At 38.5% G+C, this 27989-nt stretch overlaps 1 long non-coding RNA gene across 1 annotated transcript; it reads left to right on the plus strand.

Moving 5' to 3' along the window:
- On the plus strand, positions 1 to 27790 carry LOC124388739. Its single transcript, XR_006926463.1, has 6 exons — positions 1 to 132; positions 5577 to 5678; positions 22906 to 22986; positions 24955 to 25036; positions 26623 to 26678; positions 27439 to 27790. It is a non-coding gene; the product is annotated as an uncharacterized LOC124388739 (long non-coding RNA).
- Positions 27791 to 27989: the final 199 nt, after the last annotated feature.

Below are 27989 nucleotides of genomic sequence, written 5' to 3' on the forward strand. Positions count from 1 at the left end.
TTTAGATGGACCGAACGGCTCCGATGTCTCCTGTAGCTTTGAATCCAGAGCAATCAGTTTAAAGAACAAAAGTAAAAACAGTTGCTTTAGAAGCACTTGAGTCTCCAAACACAAAAGACTTTGAGGTGAAAGGTGAGCGTGCTGGAAGCAGTGGATGTGATTAATGTAATGTGTGTGTATACGTGAGTGCAGTAGTTCTGCAGTAGTTCATGTCTGACATTAATGACTGTAATGAGTGTGGCACAGAGGATGGGAACTAATGCATAAGTGAATAGTTGCACTCACACAAGGCCTATTTTTCATACACTTTATTTATATCACTGCTTTGTGGATAATAGAAACGGAAGAAAGGGTCTGTTCCCTCTTCCCTTTTTTCCATCACCTTTTCATAACTCGAACACCTCAGGTCCTTCGGAAATCTTTTGCTATCCACCTCATTGTATAATCGTAGGCCTGGCTAGGTTGGTATGGTTTTATAGGATTATCCCTGATTTTCTGGTGATCGGATGTAGCTTTTAATTTAAGTGGGGGGTGTATCTAGCTGTGTTTTTTTGGTCTGATCAAGGACACAAATCAAGCATACAGTGAGGGCAAGAGTCAGGATGTTAGACATTCTTTAGTGACAGAAGCATTTGTTAGTAGAAACCCGGTTGAATAGATTGACCAGGGAAATGATGTCCTTATATGGCTATATTTAAACTTATGTCTTCATAAGCTTACTGCCCGCCTGTCCATCATAATGCAATCATGACTGAAAGGTGTTCTCAATCAGTATTGTGGATTTAGAGATTATGCTATTATTGTTGCTGCCGCCCATTATTTTCAGTATAATTTGGTGATGAAGGACTGGTCTATTTCCGTAGGTCACCCTGGGTAGGTTTGCAGCAGGTGTGGCCCCTTTCATGACAAAAAGACTATACTGATATAATTGCATCCTTTTTTCTGATTAATTTCATATTTTAATGGGGCAGGATTAAGCAAAGCTCCAACTCTGGTCACTGGCAGAGTGAACTACCGTATGTGTTCAGGTTTAATACAAGTCATCCCATTAAACTAATATATAACTTACAATTTTTCCACACAATGTTCACAGACCCTGCTACCAGAATGATTTATATAATCATCTCTGCATGTGTTGTAACACAACAAATGATGACGAGAATGATGATTATTATGCACCTGGCTGATGCGTTTAGACACTTGGGATAGATTTAAAGTAGTGCTGGTCTCTGTCTTCCCTCTGAACAGATTTCTCCTGTCCTGGGGTGCCCCATGAACGTACAAAGCCATCTAGCCACTTGCTAAAAGCCTGGATTAGAGCCTCTGAATATTACATGCGAGTAATGGGGTTTTAATTTGGAGAGCACCAATATTGTTCATTATTCACCAGACTGTTTAGAGCTTCTGATTGAGCTCCTGTACTTTCTGGGCACTCAAACTATGTAAAAGAAAGAAAAACATTGAAATTGCATTGAAATCTTGACCTCTTATGAAAAGAATTTACCAGGTCCATTCTATTCTGCTTTTCTCTCTGGAACATAAAAGCTTGGAATTGTGACTGTGATCATTAAAATGGCCCTTGACAGAACCTTATGTCAATTCTTGTTGGTGATTGTGCCTCATCTGGTTTTGTGTGCCAGCTTTTCCCCTGCCATTCACCGTTCATGGCAGTCTCTATGGCAGCTCTATTTGGAGAAATGGCCCCAGTAACTGACCCCACCATTCAGCCCAGAGCTCTTTGCAATGCCCAATATTGCACCCATCAGCCTCTATCTTCTCTGGCCTTCACTGCCTCAACTGGTCCATTTTCCTGGTTGGAAATGAACTCTATTCCTGGGGGTCAGCCCACAAGCCTGAAAGCTGACCTCAGTCCTTTTTATGCTCCAATTGGAATTACACCTTTATCTTCACATTCTATAACCTCCCGATGACCCAGCACCAACATGAATGTGACAGTCCACACATGTATACATTGTATAGTCTATTTATTTTATATTATTTTTTCAGAATACAAATAAATTTTTGAATTCGAGAGAAGATTTCTAACTCGGGTCCACTTTGGTTTAAAGCATGGCTGATGTGCTACTGTTTAAAACATAATGTGACCATCATTATGTGTGGAGTTTAAGGCATCTTCTAAATTCATCACTTAGAAATCATTCCTGGTTGCCGCAATGTGGACAATAAAGTAATAAAGTGTCATCCAATTAGAAAATGAAGCTGTCATGCAAAAAAGTTCCCCGCATTGTTAAAGTGATGTGCCAGTTGAAGCTCATCAAAAAGACGAAGTCTTGAAGACATTACTCGGTTATTTCTCTTAAGTGCCTCTTATGTTTTAAGAGCTGTGCTGTCCATCAATCTGCTATTATGTCTCCTGCTTAGCTGCTCATCTTATGGGTTTTTTACGGCAATTTCATAGCCGAGCACTTTAATACAGTGCAAGGTTTCAATCCACTGACTTCTCCATTGGTATCAATTGAAGTGAATATACAAACATGCACAGGTGCATTGAAGCAAGGGGGACATGGTTTCCAGGTGGAGACGGAAGACCAGCGAGGTCGCTCTCCTCTCGCTCCCACTCTCTTTCTCTCTCTGTCTCGGTCTGTCTGATAGTGGAGAGTGGCGGATGAGCAGGTCTCGGCGGAGGGAATAAATACGTAAATGCAGGTTGTTCTCTAATCCACAGAGGTGCGAAAGCAGTGAGCCGTTAAATAAGCAGAGTGCTGAGCTGCTTTCCTCGCCGTCTGAATATTGACCAGAGACTTAAGATGATTAATGCACCACTTTAGTGCCAGAGGGTGATGGGGGGTGGAGGTGGAGATGTTGAGGAGGTTAATTGTTTTGTTTTACTGATAAGTCGCATGAAGTCAGTGGTTATAAAGTAGATATGACCACTGACATATGATTGCATTGAGTGCATTAAAATACCGGCTGTAGGACTTATCACCACATACATTGGCCTCAGTCAGAACAGTTCTCTTGATCGCTTGAGAAGATACCAGCGCTAGGAGTCTCTACCTTGTTCAAGCAACACTCTTACATTTTGTAAATCCAGGGGACTGGTGCTTACCGGCCAATCTCTGAGGAGCACACATAGCAATGAGAGGGTTTATAATTAAGTGCTGACAGGTGGGGTTAAGGGTCAGATGTAATCGGGACACAGGTAATTTACTGCTGGAAGTGATTTGAGTGTTTGTTTGTTTTTCATATTCACCACTGCAGGAGCAATTGCTTTTGAACTGGGAGGGAGGGAACACAAAGCTGCTGGATGTTGATTGCGGATTTTGTGTGCGTCTCTGTGTATGTATCTGTGTGCATGTGTGTCACAGATGACATGTGCATATGGTCATTCACTAGCTTTAGGGTTTCTTTTCTTCCTATCACGACGAGAGCTATGTATTCATGGACTGAGAATTCGGTCTGAAGAACTAACTCGCACCGAGCAGCTACGGAATTAAAGGAAACCTGTTAGCAATGTGCCTCTTTTTCTCGCAGTGCTTTTATTTTTTTATTTTTACACTAGACACATTCAGCTCTGAGGGTAAAAAAGAGCACTGCAATGCATTTGATGGAGAGCACCAGTCTTTCAATTCTTGCCAGCATAAAATGCATATGGATAAAGAGGCAGCAATTTGAGGCAGCTAAAAGTCACCAAAGACCAAAAGGAGAAGGCTATTGAGTACATAGATCTCTGGTCTGGTAAAAGCCGAACTGCATCAGCAGTTGACTTGATAAACTGTTGGCAATAGGAGGGTCTTGTTAAGAGGGTCAGATAAATACAACTCCATTAACCTTGTGTGAGGTATTGGCAAATGCTGTTTGGCCATGAATCCAAAATCTAATAATAGAGAATCTTCATCTAAGGAACAAGTTAAATATGATTTGTTCCTCTGTGGCCATTATACACTCTAAAAGAGTATGACACGCAGTGGCTGGTACTAGAAATGCTTTTTGGTATTTAGTTCAGCCATTTTATTATAATCTTTTTTACTATGGCATAAAGACAGCCCGGAAAAGTGAATGAAAATTACATTCTACAGCTATGTAAGGAAACAAGCCGCCCCTGTTCTCTGCAGTGTTACACTATACAAAAAATAAATGTTTGAAGCCAAATAGCTCAAAATAAAGCCCTTAGCACTGTAATGGACACTGTCAGGGATGTTTAACTCTGTTATTAATACAAATAAACTATAACTTTATTTTTTTTTTAATTATACAAATAAACTATAACTGTTATACATATGAGATTGAAGCAAAATATATAGCATTCCAATTGATTCAAAGGTGTAGATGTAGTTGTGTTTTTGTCAAAACCCTGAATGAAAATAATTTTTTTTTTGTTTCCCCCCATCTCTACACCCCCCCCCCCTTCATTCTAGCACATCCCAAACTGATCCCAAATCCATTTCTTGCCAATAATATTTTTCAAATATAAATTAAATAACACAATAAGACCTGTTACAAAAGCTATAAACACCAAACAAAGGGAAAAACATGGGAAAGAATCAGAAAACACAAATCCCTCACAAGAAATTGCTCTTTGACCACATCTGGAAGTGTTTCTTTTAGTAAAGTTTTTATGTATGTAATTATTGATTGTACAGGCGATTATATACATTTTTCACAAGCAATATTTGACAGAGTTTGGCAGTTTACATTTATGCCACACAGTCCACTGTGTTAATTATGAAATTCAGCTGCATTAGACTGTAAAATATCCTGAATGTGTTTAAATTAAATAAATTCTGTACTTTAGGTTGTGCCATAAACCTTTACAAATTAAAAGATCAGTGACTCAAACTTTTCCCATGGTAATGTCAATACACCACTTTATAGCATTTGTATTATTACAATCATTTTGATTGCTCTGAATTAAGGAGAGTCGCAAATCTCTTTACTGGTAAATTACTTATGATAGAAGTCTAGGGGCAGCTGTTAAATACATGAATGCATATTATACAATATAAAAATAAATCCAAACTACTAGAACTTTTAAATTGTACCCAATAACCACAAGTAGTCACAAAAAGGAAAGATAATAGTTTCAAAATGTCATTGACCAATGAAGTTATGAAAAAATATATATAATAATCTTATTGACAGTATTCAACAACTACTTTGGAGAAAGCATTTTTTTTCTTTTCTTTTTTTTTTTTCTTTTTAAAGAATGCCAACATGTGTCAAGTTATGGTCTGTAGTAATTACATGTCCAGTGTGCTGAAGATTCAGTCAACTTAAATTCTGTTTAAAACAATTGCTAGACTATTCCTTTAAGGCTTTTTAATGGTTTTTTCCTGCAATAATTTGAAATAATGTGGGTGGGAGATTGTAATAGTTGGTGCTGTCAAACAGAAGTGGCAGGAGTCTGTAGGGAATAGTGGCGAGGATAAGGTAAAGTGCTTCGGGGTCTCTCATTTTGTAGTAGTTTACAAATAATTTAGAAATACAAAAAAGAGCATATTTTTGTTTTAGTTTACAGTCTATATGTGTCTGTATGCATGTGTTTATATATTCTCTGTTCTCGACGCAGCTTCACATGATGTTTCTAATACCCCAGCTCTCCTTTTTTCCCTTAGTGCTCCTGCCTTCTGCTTTGAGCTTTGCTTTATTATAAAAAGCACAGACGGACATCAAGGCCACATCGAGGTGTAACTACAGTAAAGAACAAATCGAGTCAGGTGATGCAGCACACATGAACATGAGGGTTTTGTATTGTATTGTACATACTGTAGTTTTGCCTGGAAGTTTTTTAAAAAGCATATTGAATCTTGCAACATATGTATACATAATCTATACTTTTATTATAGACTATAGTATATAACTAGTGTAGCCATATAATAAATTGGATTACTAGTAATATGTATTGCTTCTTTTGTTTAAACCATGAAGAAAATGTAGGGTTCCTTCACTGAATGTCCAGCTGTGAATCGTTTTTTAATATGCAGCTTTTAATAACTATTTTACCACAAAAATTAAGCTGCCAGTGTGCTATGAGCTGTGTGGCAACGTTTGTCAGACAGAAGTCAAAAGTGGAGAATAAACGCAAAAGATGTTCTCGCCAAATTACCCTACACTGTTTTTAAAAGGTAATTGGGGACAGTAATTACAGTAAGTGGAGGGTTAACAAGAAATTAACCTGAATGGAAAAGAAGAGAATGGAGGAGACAGGACATGACTGGGTTTATGATTAGAACGTATCCCATTTGAATATGCTGATCTTTGCCCCTTTGCCTTCAAATGTTCGGAATATCAGGGCATGGTCCAACCGCAGAGGTCCAAGAAATTCTTTTTTTTTTTTTTCTTTTTTTTTTTTTTATATAAATATAATTTTTTTTTTCTCTCATTTTTTTTCCCTTCGGATAGAGATTGTGTTCTGTGCGATCCGGTAACGTGTTATAAAATGTTTCGCCATTTTAACCTTTTAAGAAGATTAGCACTGTTAAATGAGTGGACAAAGCGGTTGGGAGAAATTGGAACCTGCAGGGCAGGGGAACTTAGTGTAGATTAGAGTGTGTGTTGTGAAGACGGTGAAAGTGGAGGCTTGTGAAGACGGGGGCAGCTGTGCACATGGTGGCCGTCAGCTCTAGTACACTTAGGGACGTGTCTGTGTTTAGCACAGAGAGCTCCAGGCCTCACACACTCACACCTCGCTGCTTTAACCCAAGCTGATGTGAACAATCCCTTTGGCTTCTCTCAGTTGTGATGTGTGTGTGTGTGTGTGTGTGTGTGTGTGTGTGCATGTGTGCAAGTGTGTAGCTTATCAAAGCTGAAATGATTTCAGCTGCCAGTGTTTGAGGATGTGCTTTGCCAAGCAGACTGGATGAAGTTTTTCAAAGGCTAAGTTTTTTTTTCTTTTTTTCTCAACCAGGCAAAAAAAAAAAAAACATTTACATTTTTACGCTACTTATATTTTATAAAGCTGACCACCCTCTCTTTTTGTTGACCTTGATTTTAATGTTGTGTGTCGTGGATACTGTTTATAGCTGTGCCTCGACGCCATCTGTAATCCAAATCACTCCAGACCTCTCGAAGCTTTGTAAGTGTGTCTGAGGTAGGCGGCGAGTGTCGTAATCACATATATGCAGTAAAGTTGTCTTCACCCATTTCCTCTCTCTGCTATCAGAGACTCATCCGGCAGTCACCTGTGCCATGTTAGAGGGCCTTTAATGTATCTGCTGAAGGTTATTGTGCCGTCGGCTTTAACACACACACCGAGTCCAGTGGAGTGTGGAGCAATCATCAGCTTCTGTGGAGGAAGGATAGGGCCAGAGTGTTGAAAAGCCTGCAGTTTTTCTCGGGTGTTACAGTAGCTTGTGCATGCACATTTCCCGAGTGGCAATCTTCCCGTCCTTTTTCCGCTCTGAATAAAGGTGATGAAATCCCTCTCGCTGCAGCTAATCTTGAGCTGACAGAGAGGGCTGCTATACAAGTCAGTCTCTATCTGTTGTGAGAAGCAGTGGACGCCTCCTTGTAAGCCGCTTATGATATTGACTGCTTGCCTCCTCTCCTTTTCAGTGTGGCTCAGCTGCTGATGGGTGCACACACACACACACACACACACACACACACACACCCTTAAAACCTTCCTCATGAGGCAATCTGTCCCCCCCAACCCTTCGACAGAGTGCCTCGAAGTTAAGAGGGCTGAGAGAGCTTGCTCTCTTCTCTTATGGCGTCAAGTGAACTGCATTGACTATTGATTAATGCTATCAGCTGGCAGTCAGCTGAGCACTTTGGTAATTCGGCTTGTGTTGGAGGTGTTATTCTACAGTATTGATATTATCCTTACCGTTAAATCAAGTGGATACCTGTAACCCTAACCCTAACCAGGAGCCTGATCCATATTAACAGTGATGTCTTCTTTTACAACTGCTGCAGTTGCCACTGAATTGTTCCAACTGTATGCAAAGAAAAAGGAAGAAGCCGAAATGTAAGGAACATTGATGACAGTGGAAGAGGGGGGCAGTGAAACTGTCGGCAGGGGAGAGATGAAGAGAAAGGCTGAGGATGGGCAAGGGGAGGGTGCTGACAGGACAAGAATAGGTTTATAAAACATAATCAATCCACTCTGGCCTGGGCTCAATTATCCCAATCAAGGTTAATTCTTTTGAACCCTGGCACAGTTAAAGGGCACTAATACAAAAAAGAAGTGTAGGCTATCGAAGGGATTCACAGAAGGGAAAGATGCACACAGGTGGAAGTCCGGAAATCAATTACTTCTCTTCATAAGCCCTAGAATTAACTACTGTCAAAAGATTGAATCCCACAAAATCAAATCTTTTCACTTGCACTTGTGGCTACATATTGTCCTTCTCCCAGGGACAGAGTAGAAGAAGGGGGAATCCAGTCTATATAATGTCATTGAGTTTTAATTGAATCCAGGCATTTCCAGCAATGTGTGTCAACCAGATGCCAGTGTATAGTCCATTTACTTCAGAATTCTATACTTGCAATTCAAGCATTTTAAGAGGTTTTGGACGCTTATTTAGTAGTGTTAATGTCATAAGTCACAGTGCCTTATTCACACACAAGCTGTACTGAGTTTTACCCATGTTTCACTGATCCTCAATCACTAAGGATTGTAAGCAGCTAGGTTTCAAACTGAATAGGAAAGACAATGTTTTTTTACATTGTGAAAGTGGATGCTTATGTGAATATGTGCCTTGACTATGAGTCTGATAACTTCTCAAACATTAATTATTATTTGCTTTGTATTTGTTAGGGTTGCCTTTTTTAATATTCCATGATCATTGAGATTCATGGTGATATTTAAGAAGCCAAAATGTAAAAATGCCATAGCACAAAGTTATATGAAGGACATGAGGTAAACAGGACAAGTGAGCCCATGGCAGAGTGACAGAGCTGTGTGATGGCTCTGACTGATAAATGCTAACCTGCAAATGAAAGGCTCTTCAGGCCCCATCATCCCCTGTCACAATGCAATTACTCTACAGGGTGATAGCAAGATAGAGGCTCCCAGGCTACCAGATAATAAAGCTATTGACTGATATGAGTTAATGATTAGAATAAGGAAAAACAACAAAAGGGAATAACTATGGAAAGACTATGAGGTATATGCAAATTTTTTAATATGTAATTTTTTTTTTTGTCTTTTTTTCGTGTGACGTTTTTGCTCTAGACCCTGGCACACTGGATTTATTTAGTTTTTACATTCAAATAGTTATTGACTATAATTTTAATTCAAGGTCCAGGTATGTCTTTGAAGATTAGTGTACTCATTAGTGTCCTTTTGAGTGCTTTTGACATTGGACTGTTGGAACACCCCTTGTCCTTCCTGCCGTGCCTCCTTGTGGTGTATTTACACTCAGAGACGAGATTGCAGACATAAACGTGTTATTTAGTCTCCATTGTTTTCTTTGTAGATTAGAAGCACCTTCCCAGCGTGTAGTTGGAAGGGGTTGGGCTCTGCTTCGTGATTGGCTATAGGGGGTGAGTGGGGGGGAGACTGGATTGGGCACCCTGCCGGGGGAACAAATACTGTTTCCCCCTCAGGAGTAATTTTAGTGTAGTGGGTGTGAATAATGAGTGATTATTAATCAGAGCCTGCCAGTGTGAGCACGGCCTCTTCACTCGGAGATCACGGATTTCATACTTGACTATATAACTCCCAGCACATAAAGCATTCTGGGAAAATAGATATATTTTGAATTTCAGTTAGGAAAAATTTAACTCCTCTGTATATAAAAGAATAATAATAATAAAAAAAAAAAAAGATGCATCATATTGCGCTGTTAGGTGAAGTAAAAATAACCACATTAAGCAAATGTTTGGTAAGAAGAGTAATGTGCATGACTGTCAGTTTGGAAGCGATCTGTGCTCTTACATTGACAGAAATAGTGAGTGGCTAGTGCTAAAGGCCAGGACTGAAGTGCCATCTCGGGCCATCTGCCACCTCTTTTAGCTTCCATCCCTGAGGAAAGATGTGGATCAGATGGTCCCTGCCACACAGGATATTGTATCACATCACTTCGGCTTGATGCACAGCATTCAACATCTTTTTTTGCATCACTGTGCAACGGATAAAAAGAAATACAGTATGGTGGAGTGAAAAAGGCAAATAATTATTTGGAAATGGAGATTAGGAAAAAGTGAAGACTGGGGTGTGTTGAACGGTTTTATGTCTCATGATTTCCATGATGGCAAGTACTGCAAAAATCTGTAATCTGGGTGGCATGTTGATGGTAGTTAGCTGACTTTTATTTGATCTCCTTATAACATGTATTAATATTTAATATCGTAGAGTTTAATATATTTATATTTACCTATACACACACACACACACACACACACACACACACACACACTCTTTCCATTCTGCATTAATTCAAATATAAAAATTGATTAATTTTGGTAAGGTTTTGTTGTACTTAGATAGTAAACTAGATTTTACATATTTATAAAATATTGTAATATTTATTAACTTGCGATTGTACTGTATTTGTACCCATCATCCTACATCCTTTATCTTGGTACCACTTGGAAAGCACATGCATGCACGAACAAACAGTTCCTGCTATTGATATAAAAACTCTTTTACTGATACATATCTTGAAGTGTACAGAAAATGATGAAAGATATATGCATGTTTTATGCATGTCATTTTGACTACAGTGGAGAATTCATATTGATATTTGTATGCCATTCTTTGAAACTCGGTAGCAATTAAAAGAAGAAATATTAAATTTTTGACATTTTATTGCAAAACCTTTGAATAATATGGAAAATATTTATATTGACTTTTATAATACTGTGTATAATACATGAACTCTAAACTCTTTATGTATTTATTTATTTATTTTTACTGTTTAATATTGGGCATTACATTTTAAACTACTAATAACTTTATCATATATGTATGTCATATTTTAATGATCTATTTGCATTATGCATGCATTAATCTGTTAAATAGGTCATCTCCAGAATGAATTTATTCTGACTCACCTGTAACCTAATCACATGTCCATGTGCAATGTGCAGTAGTATAAGTGTTCCTTAATTTACCTTACCTTAAAACACAATAAATTGGTAAACTGCATTCATTGTAATAAATAAACAACAAAATAGGTACTCAGACCCCCCCACCCGACCTCCCAATCACTTCCACATGGACACACATACCACTAAATATTTAATCGCCAAGTAAGGAGTGATTAGGATAAGCATCTCTAAGCGACACCATATGATTTTAGCGGAGTAATTTAGCAAATGTAGTGCTCTCCCAATTTTGCAGACTATCACTTTGGTTTCATTGTCCAGATGAGGTGAACATGGGTGAGGTTTAAGCAGATTATAATGAGATATGAGGTCAATGTGTTGGATAGAGATGACTTGGCACCTATATCTGCCCTTATTTTGTCAAGACCCCAACAAACAGTTCTTCAAGAATGTCCCAGGAGAAATGTATCTACAGGGGGGAAAAAGGAAAGAAAAAGCACCACTAAACTACTTTTTTCAAACCATCTTTTATTTCTTTATATATATATATTACACACACACCATTCTGTTTTTGTGTAAGAGTCTATCATCATAGCACTTCTTGACTTGGCAATATTTCCCCACTTTTGTTTCTAAAAAACATTCTATATCAATCAGTTTGTAAGGGCATCTTCTGTGTTCAGGTCACCCTACAGATTCTTAGTAGGATTTAGTTCTGGTATCTGGCTAGGTCAATCAAAAACATTGATCTTCTTTTGGTTAAGCTATTCCTTTGTCGATTTGGATGTATGCTTTGGGTCATTGTCGTGCTGAAAGGTGAAAATCCTTTTCATCATCTGCTTACTGGCACACACCTGAAGATTTTGCGCTGAAATTGACTGGTATTTGTATCTATTCATGATTCCCTCTAGGTTGATAAAAGCCCCAGTTGTGGCTACAGAAAAGCAGTTTAAAAAACATGATGCTGCCACCACCATGCTGCACCTTCTTTTAATGACTAGTTTTAAATCTTAAAACATCTACCTTTTGAGATTTATTTATATATATTTTGTGAATCAAGGGATTCTGTGTAGCTGCACCCTATATATATATATATATATATATATATATATATATATATATATATATATATATATATATATATATATATATAAATATATATATATAAAAAATATTTATTAAAATATATAAAATGCAAATATAATTTTTTTTAAATTTATATAACATCTTTCAGTCATAAGAAGACAGCAAAATGAAGTTTAAAGGTAAATTGCTAAATTAAATTAACTTTATTTCCTTCTTCAAATTCTGAAGCTGTTCTATCACACGACAGGTTTGATTGAATTATTTATTATTTTTTTAAACATGATGCCTGCTCTATTTTTTGCTACCCAAAAAGTCAAACCCTTGATTAGTGTAAATAATGCAATGACCAGATTAATAAAGCATAATAATGCTTTAATATTTTTCATATGCAATTTGGATTTATTGTCCTTATCTGTCTGATGCCTTTGGCTAATCTAAGCAGAGCCCCCTCAGCTCCCAGGCTGAAAGATAAGGCATGGCTGTGCTTAGTGCAGAGCAGGGGGAAAACATTAACCACTGAATGAGATTATTGTTTATCTGCACAGGGTCGGACTATTCACTTTGATAAAGAGACACGTTTGACTGCGAAAATAAGGAGCAAATTGAATACTCTCTGGGGGATGTGGCTCATTTGTAACCTTTTTCAGAGATGGTTGGCTGCAAGCAGAAACACACACACACACATGCACACACATTTACTAAGATAGGAAATAGGAGGAGCGAGTGACTCCATCCTCATTTACCTAGTCATTTTTTCCACCTTGAAATTAGGTTCATAGATTGAATATATTTGCGAGGGTGTTCTGGAGAAAAGGCTATGTCCTTCATATGTTTCAGGATTCAATGTGTGCATGTTTATTATGGAAATCTATGTAGAAAGCATTAGATAGGAAACCTGTTTCCAGTCCAGAGGATATGACGGGTATAACAAAGACCTGGTCTGATGGCCTGGGTTTTGTGAAAATGATGGAAGGCTGTATGACTGACTAATATAGAGGGCATGAGGGACAGCTGTGGTATGGCACAGGAGCCAGATGTTTAATATTTTTGTAATGTTGGTGCCCTCTGTGTTTGTCACTTTTTAATTAAAAACAGCATTAATAACAGTATTAAAATATGGTAAATGTGGTACTTTAAGCTAATCCTCTTAATAATTGAGCTTTGGATCTGTCCTTGATTGGCCCAGATTTGAATGAATGAATGAATGAATGAATAAATAAATAAATAAATAAATAAATAAATAAATAAATAAATAAATAAATAAATGTTTTATTGATTGCATTAATATATCCAAAAATTAAATAAGACATTTGAGCTTATATCATGTATTTTATTTAACGAAGAACATTTTATTAATTCAGAGTATATTACATTGGTTATGAGTATATGATTTTTATTTGCAGTTAATATAAATTCCCCCCTAATCTTTGCTAAACAGACTTTGATTTTGTATTTATTATTATTATTATTATAATTATGTTGGCATGAGGCTTTTTTTCTATGCTATGACTAATTTTTTTCTTTGTATATCTTCTCCCAGACCTTGCCATTATCTTTAATAACTGTGCACTCAGAAAACCCCAGCAGAAGTTTTTTTTTTTCTGTGCATTATATTGTCCAGTGCAAGTATTACAATTATCTAACAATTATATATGCAATCATGAACCTTTCTTGTCATCATGCTTGAATTATACTTTACTTTTATCTTTTTTTATTATTGGTGTTTGCTGTATTGTGTGTGTGTGTGTGTGTGTGTGTGTGTGTGTGTGTGTGTGTGTGTGTGTGTGTGTGTGTGTGTGTGTGAGAGAGAGAGAGAGAGAAAAAAGTGTGATTCCTTTAGCCACCGTTTGAAAATGTTTTGTTTTTGCTGATAGTTGCACTGTGTTTTAAATGTTTTATGAAGAAAATCTAATGTATTTCTACACCTCACAAACACAAAAAAATCCACCACCTTTTGAGTGAGCTGATCCTCAACTGCCTCTCATTCCTGATCACTTCTCTCTTTTCAAAGTAAGCGGCAGTACAAGATTTGGCAATACAATGGAGGGAGGAGAAAGTGCAGGCAGGGGCATGCAAGAGTTGTGAGAGAGTCTGTGTTCAAATCATCAGTTCTGAATAGGCTGAAACTAAATACCATCAAGCACAGTACTGATAGATATTTTTGTGACACTTGGCACAATTTGTGGCACTTAGGTTGCATCAAAAAACTCCAGATTAACTGGCCAGCTAGGGTTACCCTCCAATTAGAATACAGGATCAGTAAGTCAGGTGGAGTTACCCTCCAATTAAGGGCTAGGATCAGGCAAGCAGGTCGAGTTTCGGGCAAAATTAAAGTGTAGGATTAAGTGCCCAGGTAGAGTTACCTGCTCTCCACTCCAGATTTGAGAAGCTGTGCTCAGGTCATGCATCGGTCAGCTAGTGGTCTTAGTCAAGCTGTCACACCTCTCTGTCCATCTCTTTTCACATACTTGCAAACATATTCATCACTTTACTCACTCCATCCATTCATTTCTTTAAAAAAAAGGAAACTAAATCCTTAGCAGCAGGAAGTAGAACATGTAGAAGGTCTGAGGTTTGGTATGCATATGTATATGGGTGGACTGGAATGGGCAGGTGAGGATTAGTCTCTGATTGAATCGTTCCCCTTATCTTCCTTTAGACGCTGTTGAGTGCAATGTTAAGCCTGTTAAGATGAAGCTGATTCTGTTTGCCCTGAAAACACTGCAAATATATATTTATCAAAATATTGATATTAAATATAACTAGTTTTTTCAATTTTAACATTAAAATAAAACAGTATATGATTATTAATGCTATTTGTAAGATTGAATAAATAATCTTGTCTTTTTGCCAGATCTCTTCTAATTTTATGCATGAATTTCTAGAAAGATGCAAAATCCGACCATTCAATTAAGAAAATGTTAAAACTTAGATTTAGTTTTAGATTTAGAATTAGATTTAGATTTAGAAATGTCTAGAAATAGGTTCTCTAATCTTATATTTGGGTTTGATCTTGGATTGGAAATACTAGAAAATCTGACTATATTCAAAATATTTTATATTTTTTTGCTTGAAATGCCATTTTTGGAGTGATTACATGAGGGGGAAAAAAAAAAAAATCATCTCTCAGCAGCTCAGCAGCTGTTAGAAAATTTGCATGACCGACAAAAGCAACATCAAATCTGATCGCTTTAGGTTAAAAGAAACCATTAGCCAATTTCATTACTATAGGTTTAAAAAAAATGTAAATGCATTTTGTTAAGCCCTAACCTTCCCTGTAACCTAACAACTCTTAATCTCTTAATGATCCTATTAGTTACACATCTTACAGGTATTTAGTGCATATATTATTATTTGTAAAGAGCAGGTCTACATTTATAGGGAAATGTATTTCCCTAAAGCAATGCCCTCCATCATTTCATAGTTCTCTGACATTTATATATATTCAGCACCTGCTTCTGCCCCAACATCATATGCATTGCTGTTTCAATACCATTTTTTTTTTAAAGCCTTTAGTGTATTTCATTAGCTGTAAGCTGGGAGCCAGTTAGCGATTGGGTTTCTCCTGGGCACTGGGCGCTGTCTGAGGGATATGAAGGATTGGCTATGAGTGGAAAAGCAGCTGGGGTGACCTGCACTCCACAAGCTTCCTCTATTCAATCTGACCAAGACCCAGTTATCCTCTTATCCCTCCAGTCTCAGTGGAGAGAGCAGGCAGCATGGAGCACGAAGAGGACTGATAATGCCAGCACCCCCTTCCCAGCCCATCGTAATCTTTTTCTTATACAAATGCTTTCAAAGAGAGCCATGAATTTTAATATTGCCCCCCCAACCTCCTCATTCGTCCTTCCAATATAGTTCTAGGCCAGTTTTTGGGTGTGTTTAACTCCTACACAAAAATTTCTGTGTTTTTAAAACATTTTTAGGCATCCTATTATTCCTCCTTCTGCAAACGGATGCATTTTCCTGCCTTGATAATGCCATTATATCATTGCGTTCCCTCGTCTGAATAATTACCCAAGACAGTCATCTGTTATCATTTGTAGTTTGAAGGACACATCAGGGGTCCCTGTTTCGCAGGCTGTGAATCAGCGGTGACCCTGCTTATGCCACATGAAGCCTCTGTGAGAGCCTAGGCCTTAGTAATCACAGCTTGTAACAAGACAGCTAATTGATCAAGCTCTGCCCTTTTTTTTTTTTTTTTTTTTTTTTTTTTTTTTTTCTCCTGACTGAAAACAAATTTAGTTCTGCTGTTTGAGTCACTGCTAAAAAAAAAAAAAAAAAAAAAAAAAAAATTAATAAATAAAAAGACTGAAGAATCATTAAGGACTATAGAAAGTTGCTGTATTTAGAAGGATTTGCTGGTTTTGTTTAAACTGAATTGTGTGTGTGTGTGTGTGTGTGTGTGTGTGTGTGTGTGTGTGTGTGTGTGTGTGTGTGTGTGTGTGTGGGATAGAAGGAAAGAGAGAAAGAGTGTCGTGTCTTTTCTGCTCTCCTCCATCTTGACACAGCACACTCAGCCTAATCACACATAATTGGATGGGAGGAGTAAAGGGCTGCTGAAGCCTTTGTGCGCAAAGGGCAAGTGGTCAAGTTAATGGGGCCCTCACTCTGAGTAGATGGAGATCTTCTCTCTCTCTCTCTCTCTCTCTCTCTCTCTCTGTCTCTCTAACTTTGTCTATCTAACTATATATCTGTGGTTTAAATCTATTTTGTTTTATGCAGTAAATCCATTCTATAAAAAGATTTAATGTGATAATGTGGACTCACCAGTCTTAGCATGCACCAAAATGCCTAATTAAACAGTAAAAGTGTGTAAACCAATTAGTACCCTATATAATATCAATATCCTGAAATGTCAGGATACATAGTTGGAGGTATCCTCAGTATTTTACAACAATTACCCATTGGAAGAAATTATTTATTAAAATTTTTTTTTTTTCATATTTATTTTTTAATTGTATTTTGCTGTACTTTATTTTTGGAATTGTAAAATGTTTTTACTTGCTCTCCATCACAAATTAGTTACTAATATCCTCCAGTGTTTAGAGCCTAAACTTCTCCAGTAATTTTTTTTACTTTTTTTTTTTATTATTATTATTATTTTTTATTGTAAGCCCATCACTAATGTCAGAATTAAAGTGAATGGATCAGTTAAAGTTGCTGGGTTCACTGACCTGGAATAATAAACAAAATAGAATAAATACATAAAACAAGAATATTTATATATATATATATATTTTTAATTTTTTTAGGTCAGATATATATTGCATTTTGTTCTCTCTCTCTCTCTCTCTCTCTCTCTCTCTCTCTCTCTCTCTCTCTCTTTCTCGCTCTCTCTCTCGTTCATACATATATATATATATATATATATATATATATATATATATATATATATACAGGAGTGCAGAATTATTAGGCAAATGAGTATTTTGACCACATCATCCTCGTTATGCATGTTGTCTTACTCCAAGCTGTATAGGCTGGAAAGCCTACTACCAATTAAGCATATTAGGTGATGTGCATCTCTGTAATGAGAAGGGTGTGGTCTAATGACATCAACACCCTATATCAGGTGTGCATAATTATTAGGCAACTTCCTTTCCTTTGGCAAAATGGGTCAAAAGAAGGACTTGACAGGCTCAGAAAAGCCAAAAATAGTGAGATATATTGCAGAGGGATGCAGCAGTCTTAAAATAGCCAAGCTTCTGAAGCGTGATCATCGAACAATCAAGCGTTTCATTCAAAATAGTCAACAGGGTCGCAAGAAGCGTGTGGAAAAACCAAGGCGCAAAATAACTGCCCGTGAACTGAGAAAAGTCAGCGTGCAGCTGCCAAGATGCCACTTGCCACCAGTTTGGCCATATTTCAGAGCTGCAACATCACTGAGTGCCCAAAAGCACAAGGTGTGCAATACTCAGAGACATGGCCAAGGTAAGAAAGGCAGAAAGTCGACCACCACTGAACAAGACACACAAGCTGAAACGTCAAGACTGGGCCAAGAAATATCTCAAGACTGATTTTCTAAGGTTTTATGGACTGATGAAATGAGAGTGAGTCTTGATGGGCCAGATGGATGGGCCCGTGGCTGGATTGGTAAAGGGCAGAGAGCTCCAGTCCGACTCAGACGCCAGCAAGGTGGAGGTGGAGTACTGGTTTGGGCTGGTATCATCAAAGATGAGCTTGTGGGGCCTTTTCGGGTTGAGGATGGAGTCAAGCTGAACTCCCAGTCCTACTGCCAGTTTCTGGAAGACACCTTCTTCAAGCAGTGGTACAGGAAGAAGTCTGCATCCTTCAAGAAAAACATGATTTTCATGCAGGACAATGCTCCATCACACACGTCCAAGTACTCCACAGCGTGGCTGGCAAGAAAGGGTATAAAAGAAGAAAATCTAATGATATGGCCTCCTTGTTCACCTGATCTGAACCCCATTGAGAACCTGTGGTCCATCATCAAATGTGCGATTTACAAGGAGGGAAAACAGTACACCTCTCTGAACAGTGTCTGGGAGGCTGTGGTTGCTGCTGCACGCAATGTTGATGGTGAACAGATCAAAACACTGACAGAATCCATGGATGGCAGGCTTTTGAGTGTCCTTGCAAAGAAAGGTGGCTATATTGGTCACTGATTTGTTTTTGAATGTCAGAAATGTATATTTGTGAATGTTGAGATGTTATATTGGTTTCACTGGTAAAAATAAATAATTGAAATGGGTATGAATTTGTTTTTGTTGTTGCCTAATAATTATGCACAGTAATAGTCACCTGCACACACAGATATCCCCTAAAATAGCTAAAACTAAAACTACTTCCAAAAATATTCAGCTTTGATATTAATGAGTTTTTTGTGTTCATTGAGAACATGGTTGTCGTTCAAATTAAATCCTCAAATAAAATTAATCCTCAAAAATACAACTTGCCTAATAATTCTGCACTCCCTGTATATATATATATATATATATATATATATATATATATATATATATATATATATATATATATATATATATATATATATATATATATATATGAACTTGACAAATTAACTTGAGTAACATCCGTAGGGTTTAATATGATGTTGACCCACCCTTTGCATCTATAAAAGCTTCAACTCTTTTGGGAAGACTTTCCACAAGGTTTAGGAGTGTGTTCATAGAATCTTTTTACCATTTCCTCAGAAGCTCATCTGTGAGGTCAGACAGTGATGTTGGACAAGAAGGCCTGGATTACAGCCTCCGCTAAAATTTATACCAAAGGTGTTATATTGGATTGAGGTCAGTACCTTGTGCAGTCCAGTCAAGTTCTTATACACCAAACTTGTATCCATGTCTTTATGGACCTTGCTTTGTGCACTGGTGCGCAGTCATGTTGGAACATTAACAGGCCGTCCCCAAACTGTTCCTACAAAGTTGGGAGCATGAAATTGTCCAAAATGTCTTGGTATGCTAAAGCATTAAGAGTTCCTTTCACTGGAACTAAGAGGCCGAGCCCAACTCCTTAAAAACAACCGCACATAATAATCCCACCCTCCACCAAATTTTACATTTGGCACAATGCAGTCAGAGAAGTTCTGCTCTCCTGGCAACCGCCAAACCCAGACTCATTCATTGGATTGCCAGACAGTGAAGCGTGATTAGTCACTCCAGCAAACACGTCTCCACTGCTTTAGAGTCCAGTGGCGGCGTGCTTTACACCACTGCATCCGATGCGTTGCATTGCACTGCACTTGGTGATGTAAGGCTTGGATGCAGCTGCTCGACCATGGAAACCCATTCCATGAAGCTCTAATCTAAGATAATCTGAAGGCCATATGATGTTTTGAGGTCTGTAGCTATTGACACTGCAGAAAGTTGATATATAAAATAAAATTTTATTAATGTTAATTTTGTTTATGTACTGAGACTTCTTTCACACCCAAACAGCAAACAGCCACCAAGCATCTGTAGACTATGATCGACTATCATCATAACTAATCTGTCAACAGTTTGTGGATAATGACTGTCAATTTCTCAGGTTTTTGGTGATGCTCAGGAGATCATATATAGATTATCTACTCATCTATAGTCCCCATCGTCCACTGTTCTAGCTCCCATGTCTTAAAAATTTTGCGCCTTCAGCTTCCTGTACATCTATCAACGCTGCCTTACAGTCCAGTCTCTCTCACAGTGTAGCCTCAAAATGTCATCAACAACATCATGATGTTCCAATCAATTTCAGTTGAGGTCATTTCAGCACCGGGATAAGGCATATCTAAGTACCGTAACGCTGCTGCGTGTGTTGTAGCTCTTCCCAGCATGCAATAACTGGGTGAGGATAAACAGAATGATAATGCTGTCAGACGTTGTTATTCTTTCTGGCTAATTTTCCCCCGTCTTGGCTTTAATTCAGATGTCAAAATGGAGCCTGTCACATTGTGTCCTCCCAGTCCTTCGGCTTCCACATTCTCTCGTTACGCTCGCGCTTCCTTTCTTTCATGTTTCCATTCATCGGAGGGAGGAAGGGAAAATGTCACTCTCTTAGTGCTGTCCTCCAGCGCTTGTCATCTTAACAGCATTGGAGTGACATCTGCCCCCGCCGGGAGAGTTCCCTCGGTGACAAGCACCCGTTACGATGCCTCTGTCTGATTGGATAATGAACTGTAAAATTCCCCATCAGTCAATCAGTCCAGATTTATTATTGTAGCTGTGACACCCAACACAATCGAATTGTCACTGATTGTGTTATGATTTACACAAAGGCACTTGCTTTTAAATTCCTTAAACAGACACGAGGAATATAAGACTTAAGGTCTGGCCGTGAACCATAGATTTATGAGAGGTTTGTACAAAAAGAGCTCCTTAATTTGCAGCCTCTCGGATCATGTACTGGACTTGGGACTCTGACTCATGCTGGCTCCAACAATCAGTGGCATCTTAAAGGAGATCATGTTGTACAATGTCCCACTCTCCCCCGGCTCCTGTCTACAACAATACCGTGACTGAGCCTTTCACTATGGCCATGCTTGGCACAAAAGCACAACGGAAATTGGGGTAACTTAGGGGAGGGCTTAGTGGGCCACTCTATAAAGACAGGGGCCTCTTGGGTCAGGATGGTGGTTAATTTAAAAGCAGGAAGTCATTGTCCTAAGAGGCAAAACAGTTGGGTAGGACATTTCTTCATTTCTGAATGGGATGGCTCCTTTTTGACGTTGTTTGTATTCTGTTTGTATCAGACCTCTGTCTCTTTGTTTGAGGATGTGAGGTATGTTGAACCTCCCTGGTTTGAATAGATACTTCCTCTGACCACACATGGATGAAACCAACTGCCTGATAATTCTGTGGCTCTAAAATAAAAAATAAAAAAGGGGGGGTATTTAACAATTTTAACATGTCATACATTCATCATGAGATTAAATATTTTCTTAGTTATTGCATCAATTATACTGTAATTGTTTTTTTTGTTTGTTTTTTTTGCCCAGATTAGTTTGTTTTGGTTGCTACATAATTTGCATCCATTAGAACCATTGCATTTTCGTTTTTTTTTTACCCAGCCATCCACTTCTTTGTACAATCTGTTTAAGATTGTGCTTTTGGTGCGATCACCTTTTGTCTGAGTGGGGCAAATATTTAGCAGCACCTCAGCATGGCTGAATTGGGACTCAATTGGGGCTAAATTGGGGCAGATGGGTGCAGAGCGGCACTGCTAGTAAACAGAGACTGTTTTGGGGGCTGCCATGTTTGCCTGGCAGGTGAGAGAGGTGCTCTTGTGTTAAGTGGGCCATTGCAGTGAGGGGCCCGCACATTGCTGAAGAATGCCTAAATTCTGCTCTTCAGCATCAGGCTTTGTCAGGCCTGCCTTTCTCAGGGCCCCAGAATCAGACCGCCCCATTACCATCACCACCCAATGCACAGTCCACATCCTCCCCCGGCATGCCTGTAAGCGCAAATGTGAAGTGGTTCATTACTGACAGCCTCCTCTCTCCAGGTTCTGGCCCCACTGGATTCCCAGCACTCCAGATCTGTAACAGGAGGGCTGCCTTAGAAAGAATAGCAGGGAGTTGTGAAAGGAAAACGTGGCTCAGAAAGGTCTTGTCGGCACTTCCTCCAGCAAATTAGCAGCTCTCTGAGGATACAAGTACAACTTCATTGACCTGGCCAATGTCCCACGCTGTCCTCCCCATGGTAGCCCATCACTGTTCTTCTGATGACATACCCCAGTTACTTCACCAATTAAGGAGACAAATAGAACAGCCACCAAAGCCTGCTGCTGTGCAGTTATGCATGGCTGTAACAGAGGAATTTTTTCATGCAGGTTATACTGTTTTTACACTAGTCTGCATTCCATTAAATCTTTGTTTATTCATGATTATCAATTTGAGGGTCCTGTTCGTGTTTTGATAACCTCGCCATTTTTTCAGAACCCTCATTCACCTTTTTAAATGATCATTTGGATGCATGTGAATCCGAGATATGTTCCCCTTGTCTTAGTCAAGGGCATCCTGTGAAAGCCTTCCTAACTGCTATCTTTTGCTCTGATTATTCAATCAGGAATAGATAAAGTAATCTAACCTTGGACCAAAACACCACTGGCATTTCTGCATTTAGAATCTTAACGTCCTATTACTATTATAGTCAAACTAAATTCTATACATTGTAATTTAGCATTTATTATGCCAGCGATGTCTGAAATTAAAGCCCTTTCAGGTGTCTGTCTGACCTTCTCAAAATTGCTTTGCTCTGAAAAACTTCTTTATTAAAAAAAAAAAAGAAAGAAAGAAATGAATCATTGCATATAGCAGGAATTATATAAAAAAAATCATTTCATGTTCAGATTAAAGTATTTCAGTGTTAACAGACAAATATTTTTGGATTTTATTTTTATTAGAAATCTGTTCTCAGGATGGACCTTTGGGCTGGAGACAGGGAAGTCTGCATTTACTACAGGAGGGTGAAATGTGTGCTGCATGTAAGTCTATGTTTACTGTATGAGGTGGTTTGGAATGTCCTTGTACCAGAAAATGTGATTTCACACCACATCAAGATACAATGGCAGATGAGCTTCCAACGTGGGATTAAAAAAGGGTTATACCCTACAAACTACAGACTGACAATCTGCTTACATCCATGCTAATGTCAACAAGACAGACAACATTATTATTGAGGTAATTTGTCTGGCTGAATTTCTGTTAGAGGTTTCTCAGTGTGTGTGTGTATGTGAAAGCCTGATAGTCTCCCATTGCTGTGCTGATCCGGCAAGCTTCTAGAGTATCTTATCTTTTAATGCCTTCAACTGATCTTCCAATTAGCCATGCCACCTAATAGCCTGGTTTTGGAAGGTGTGTGTGTGTGTTTATAGCGGTGTTGGGGAGGCTGAGGGTAAGGAGTAGCATAAGGGGTTTAGACTGATGAGGCCAGGTTTTAGGGTTCAGGCTTCAAGTGATAGTTCTGCTTGAGAAAATGTCTAGGGGTGTATTGTGTAAGGAGGTATGGGCTGTTTTCAGGTTGCCTTGTCTCAGGTCTTGCTGATAACACTGCCTCAGCCCTTAAGCCTTCATTCCGCTATGTATATTAACACTGCTTATCTGCACTCAGATAGAGCCATGTGCCATTTGCCTTTCGGAGGAATTAGCTCCTCATCACAGGCTAACCAGCAGTGATTAACCTGTCCACTGGCCAGTATCCTCTTTGTTGCCACTCAGCCCAGATTAGACTAGGCATCATTACTAGAAGTAAGACTGGAGAAATGAGATGCTCTCATTTCTATCTGCATTAGAACAACAGTATGGATATCTGGCATTACTGTGTATTTCTGCCTGCTGTAAAACTTTATTCCACAACAGCAGAATAATCAGACAGACATATGCAATTTATGAACTGTCAATCATTTGCAGTTTATTCCTGTTTAGACTTCTCTTTCCAATAACCATTTTTATCCATTAACCAGCCCCATCCTAACAGCTACCCATTATTCCACAAATATCATATGCTTTTACACACACACACAAGACACATACACAAATCAATTATTTCCTCACAAAGACTTGAAAGTATTTAGCAAGATGCCTGAAGGAAAAGCTGTGGGTTATATCAAATTGAACCTCTCATTTGTTTTGGTTTTTTTCTTCTTCTTTTGGCACACGCACAGTCTCCGAGCACAATTAGCCACAGCTAAGCACGTTTGTTGGCCTGCTTTAATCCAGCTGGGCATATCTGTATTATTACAGAATAAACCAGCATGCAAATACTATTGTTGGAGGTTTTAGGGGCGTCAATAGGACGAAGGCAGTGTGAGTAGGCTGGGTGGGCTGACTCAATCTGCTGTGGGCAGGAGATAAAGACCAGCGTTCAGGCACACTTTCCCATCATTAGCATGATGCAAATAAGACAGAAAGAAAAGAAACACAGAGCTAACATGTGTAGCTAATTGTTAACGTTATTATTGTCGTATTGTTCTTTGGCTCTCACTGGGACACGCATCTGTGGCTAGATGTACAATCTGACACATCCTGCCAAATGCAGAAATCTTTAAATATATTCCAGCAAAGCAAGAAAAAAAAATCTATTATTTCTGTCTCCACTTGGCTGTCTTTATAGTGCCTATTGTCTTTAATTTGAATCCTTCTATACTGTATCTGACATGGTACTTTGGTATGTTTAGCACTGTTTTCCTTTTTAACGTCACCTAGACTTTTCTGAGAAAAAATTAAATGTTAGATACAGTATCAAATAATATTCTGCAGTTGATACTTATGTACATTAAAGATGGCCTATGGAGACAGTAGCACACACTAAAGATATTGTGTCCTTTTTATTTTCTCAAAATGAAGATTTTCTCAATTCTGACAGCTTCTTATGCTAGTTTCAGCAGAATTTTGTTGTATTGCTTGCTATACCTGAACCAAGTAATTACAGCTTCGAGTTCTTTATGACCCAGATTGTGCTGGAAGTTATAAGGAGCAGGCGGTCTGAGGGGAGATTGAGTTGTGATTGGTGGAACTGGAAAAATGTTTATCTTGGTAAGTTTTTACATTTAGCATTCTGCCCATTTTGATTGCTTAAGCCCTAACTGAAGGACTAATACAAATTTCACAACATGCCTAAATGCTTTTAACAATTAGATTTATTTTTATTTTGGTTGAGTATTTATGTTACAGAAACTGTATATTATCTACTTCAGTGGTGTGCAGCCTCTGAAAATGCCAGACAATGTTTATGCAACCCGATTAATATTACACTTTTTCCTCATACTGTAACCAGTATCAACTGAAATGAAATAAAAGCAGTGTAAACCCTCCCATGACACAGTCTATTATTTAATTTCTGAGAAATATATAATCTCATTCATGCCTTTTGTTGCAGGGACAAACATTCTTGTTTACCAATCTGTAGTAATAACTATGTGTGTAGAGTAAAGATGTGGCCTTGGGTATATTATATCGTTACACAACAAAAATAAACCAAGTACCAATATATATATAACATTATATTTTGACAATGTGGATCAGTGGGGGGAAAAAAACAAGTAGGTATACATGTGATAAACCCTTTGTATAAAAAACTGACCGTTTATGTGAAGCTTCACTTTACGCATTTCATTGTGTGAGAGCAACAGAGAAACAAAGCTATGTGGATTAGTTTCCTGGGCAGGTGAATACTGAAGTGCTTTCTGTTTCTTGTGTTCATTTTACCCCTGTAGCCCAACACGGGGGTTATAGGACAACGTCTGGGAAGTTAGTGACTCCATTTGGAAGGGATTTCCTTAAGAACACTCAGAGTCCTCAACTGAGACAAGAGGGCAAACAAACACACACGCGCATACACCAAACAAAGGCCTGCTTCCCATTTGTCAAATTTTGGCTACTGCTCAATTCTGATGGTGGCCTAAGGTTTTTGACTCAGGAAAACTTGTAATAACATCCTATGTGTTTTGTCTGGATAATCAGTGTATGTGTTCTCTTAAAACCTTTAGACACCTGCTGGCTATAGCTTCTGCTTACTCTTCCAGCAGTACAGATAACACAGTGGTCAGTGAGCGCACCATTAGCATTACTAAAGGAGTTTCATTCAGGACGAATTGATTCAGGGCTTATTTGCTTCAGCTGTGAGGCGTTAAGTGCTGATATGTTTACGCTGACTGAATAAGAACGGGCTTCACGCAGCCATGAATTACTGCTCAGTCCAGTAGAAGATGTGTTTTTGAATATTTACTGTACTGTACATGTTTTTTTTTTATGTTTTACATTGTTATAACAAGCATTACCATGGACTGACTCATTGGATTTCAAGCCTGCTTTCATTTCGCACTCATATTCCCCATCTACAGCATGTGTGGGATGGCCAAAGTATCTTGATTAGCAATAGTGTGTGGCACTAACGCACATTACATCACTTCAGTCTTTCAGATTAATATGAGTCACCTATTATCCAATCAGTTATTGTACAGAGCCAGACAATGTCCACACCCAGGGAGAGTTTACCTAAAGTGAATAAGTCTTTCACTTAGTCTCTCCATATGAACTCATCTTGTACAGATTTCTCCATCATCAGTTTGTGATTCTTTGTATGATTCAGTGGTTCTCGTTTTCTTTCCCTCTCTGGCCAGCTCTGGAGTACAGAGGGTGCAATGGACTGTGAATAGCAAGAGAAGACAGCTCCCCGGTGAGTCGCCTGTTATCGTCTCTTTGTCCTGAAATAGTCAGACATGATGAGTCAACCTCTGACACCACACACCCCTTACCCTGTCCTGTGGCTAACAATTCATTTTTTACTGAGCCTGTGGACTTTTCATCCAGTCTAATGAACCAGTATGCAGATGGAAAATCATATTGAAGAAAAGATTAATTAAAGGATATGGGAGAAAATGCTAACCTAAAATCACTGTCTCTATCAACATAATAATGAAGGCATTTTACTGTGCATTTCAGATCACTGACAAAGTATTTTGTATTTTTTGTCTTTTTGTATATGTTATGTTTTAACTTATTTGGCACAAATCTAAAAAAAAAGAAAAAACTAACATAACCATCTCTTTATTTCTGAAACTCTGTGCTGTACAAATTGAGGTTAAAAGCCATGACAAGGTCATTCTAAAACTTTTTCACCCCTAATGTGGTACCGCAAAAATCCCCAACTGTGAACAAACTGACAAAGTGACAAGAACCACCATGTTCATTGTAAACATCAGGAGTGACAATTTACAATCACCCTCCTTCCTTCACCTCCTGCCTTTTTTTCTTGTTGCCTCATAAATAACTCAATCAAGCCACTCTGCTTGGCTTTCATACTAGGAGACTGAAAGGGGGTAAAATTTCATCAGCCTTAAAAAAAAAACATGGTTTATTCAAAATCACACTGTTAAAGATGCAAAGGGCCTTTCGCTTCGTGTGGTAATGATTTTCAAATGTGTTTCTCACTTCAGGAGTGAGAGGCTGGAGTGAGGGCCTTACAGCTGTTTTCTGGAGATAATTGATTTTGGAATAGACCAGAGATGAGAGCGGACAGGCGGGGGTGATGGCGCGCTGCATCGGGGTCCAAGCCAATTTCCACAGGCCTTGTCCCTTTAATTACTGCAGCGGCAGAGCATGGGGTGCACCCATTCTCCCATCCAGGTAAATTAAAGCCCCTTGCGCAACCAACCTTGCTGCATCCTCATCACCCAGTGGCCTGATGAATTTTTTATGCATTGGCCTCTCTCCTTCTTGAGCCTGCCACTGTGGCTGGAGGCGGTGCTGTTGGTGCCTTTTCCATGCTTTATAAAAATTGTTTCCTGACAGTTTATGAGAAAAAGTTTTACAGATACAAATAAAGCAAAAAAAGATCATGCTGTTGATCAGTTTTCTCTTTTTATTCAATCTGTTTGGCATCACAAGACCTAAATGAGTCATAATCACTTACAAATATGTTATAGAAATGCAAGCTGCTGTATGTGCAGAAGCCTTTTGTGATAATTTTTTCCTAATTCATTACTAG

Source organism: Silurus meridionalis, chromosome 7 (assembly GCF_014805685.1).
Source record: "Silurus meridionalis isolate SWU-2019-XX chromosome 7, ASM1480568v1, whole genome shotgun sequence".
Lineage (NCBI taxonomy): Eukaryota > Metazoa > Chordata > Actinopteri > Siluriformes > Siluridae > Silurus > Silurus meridionalis.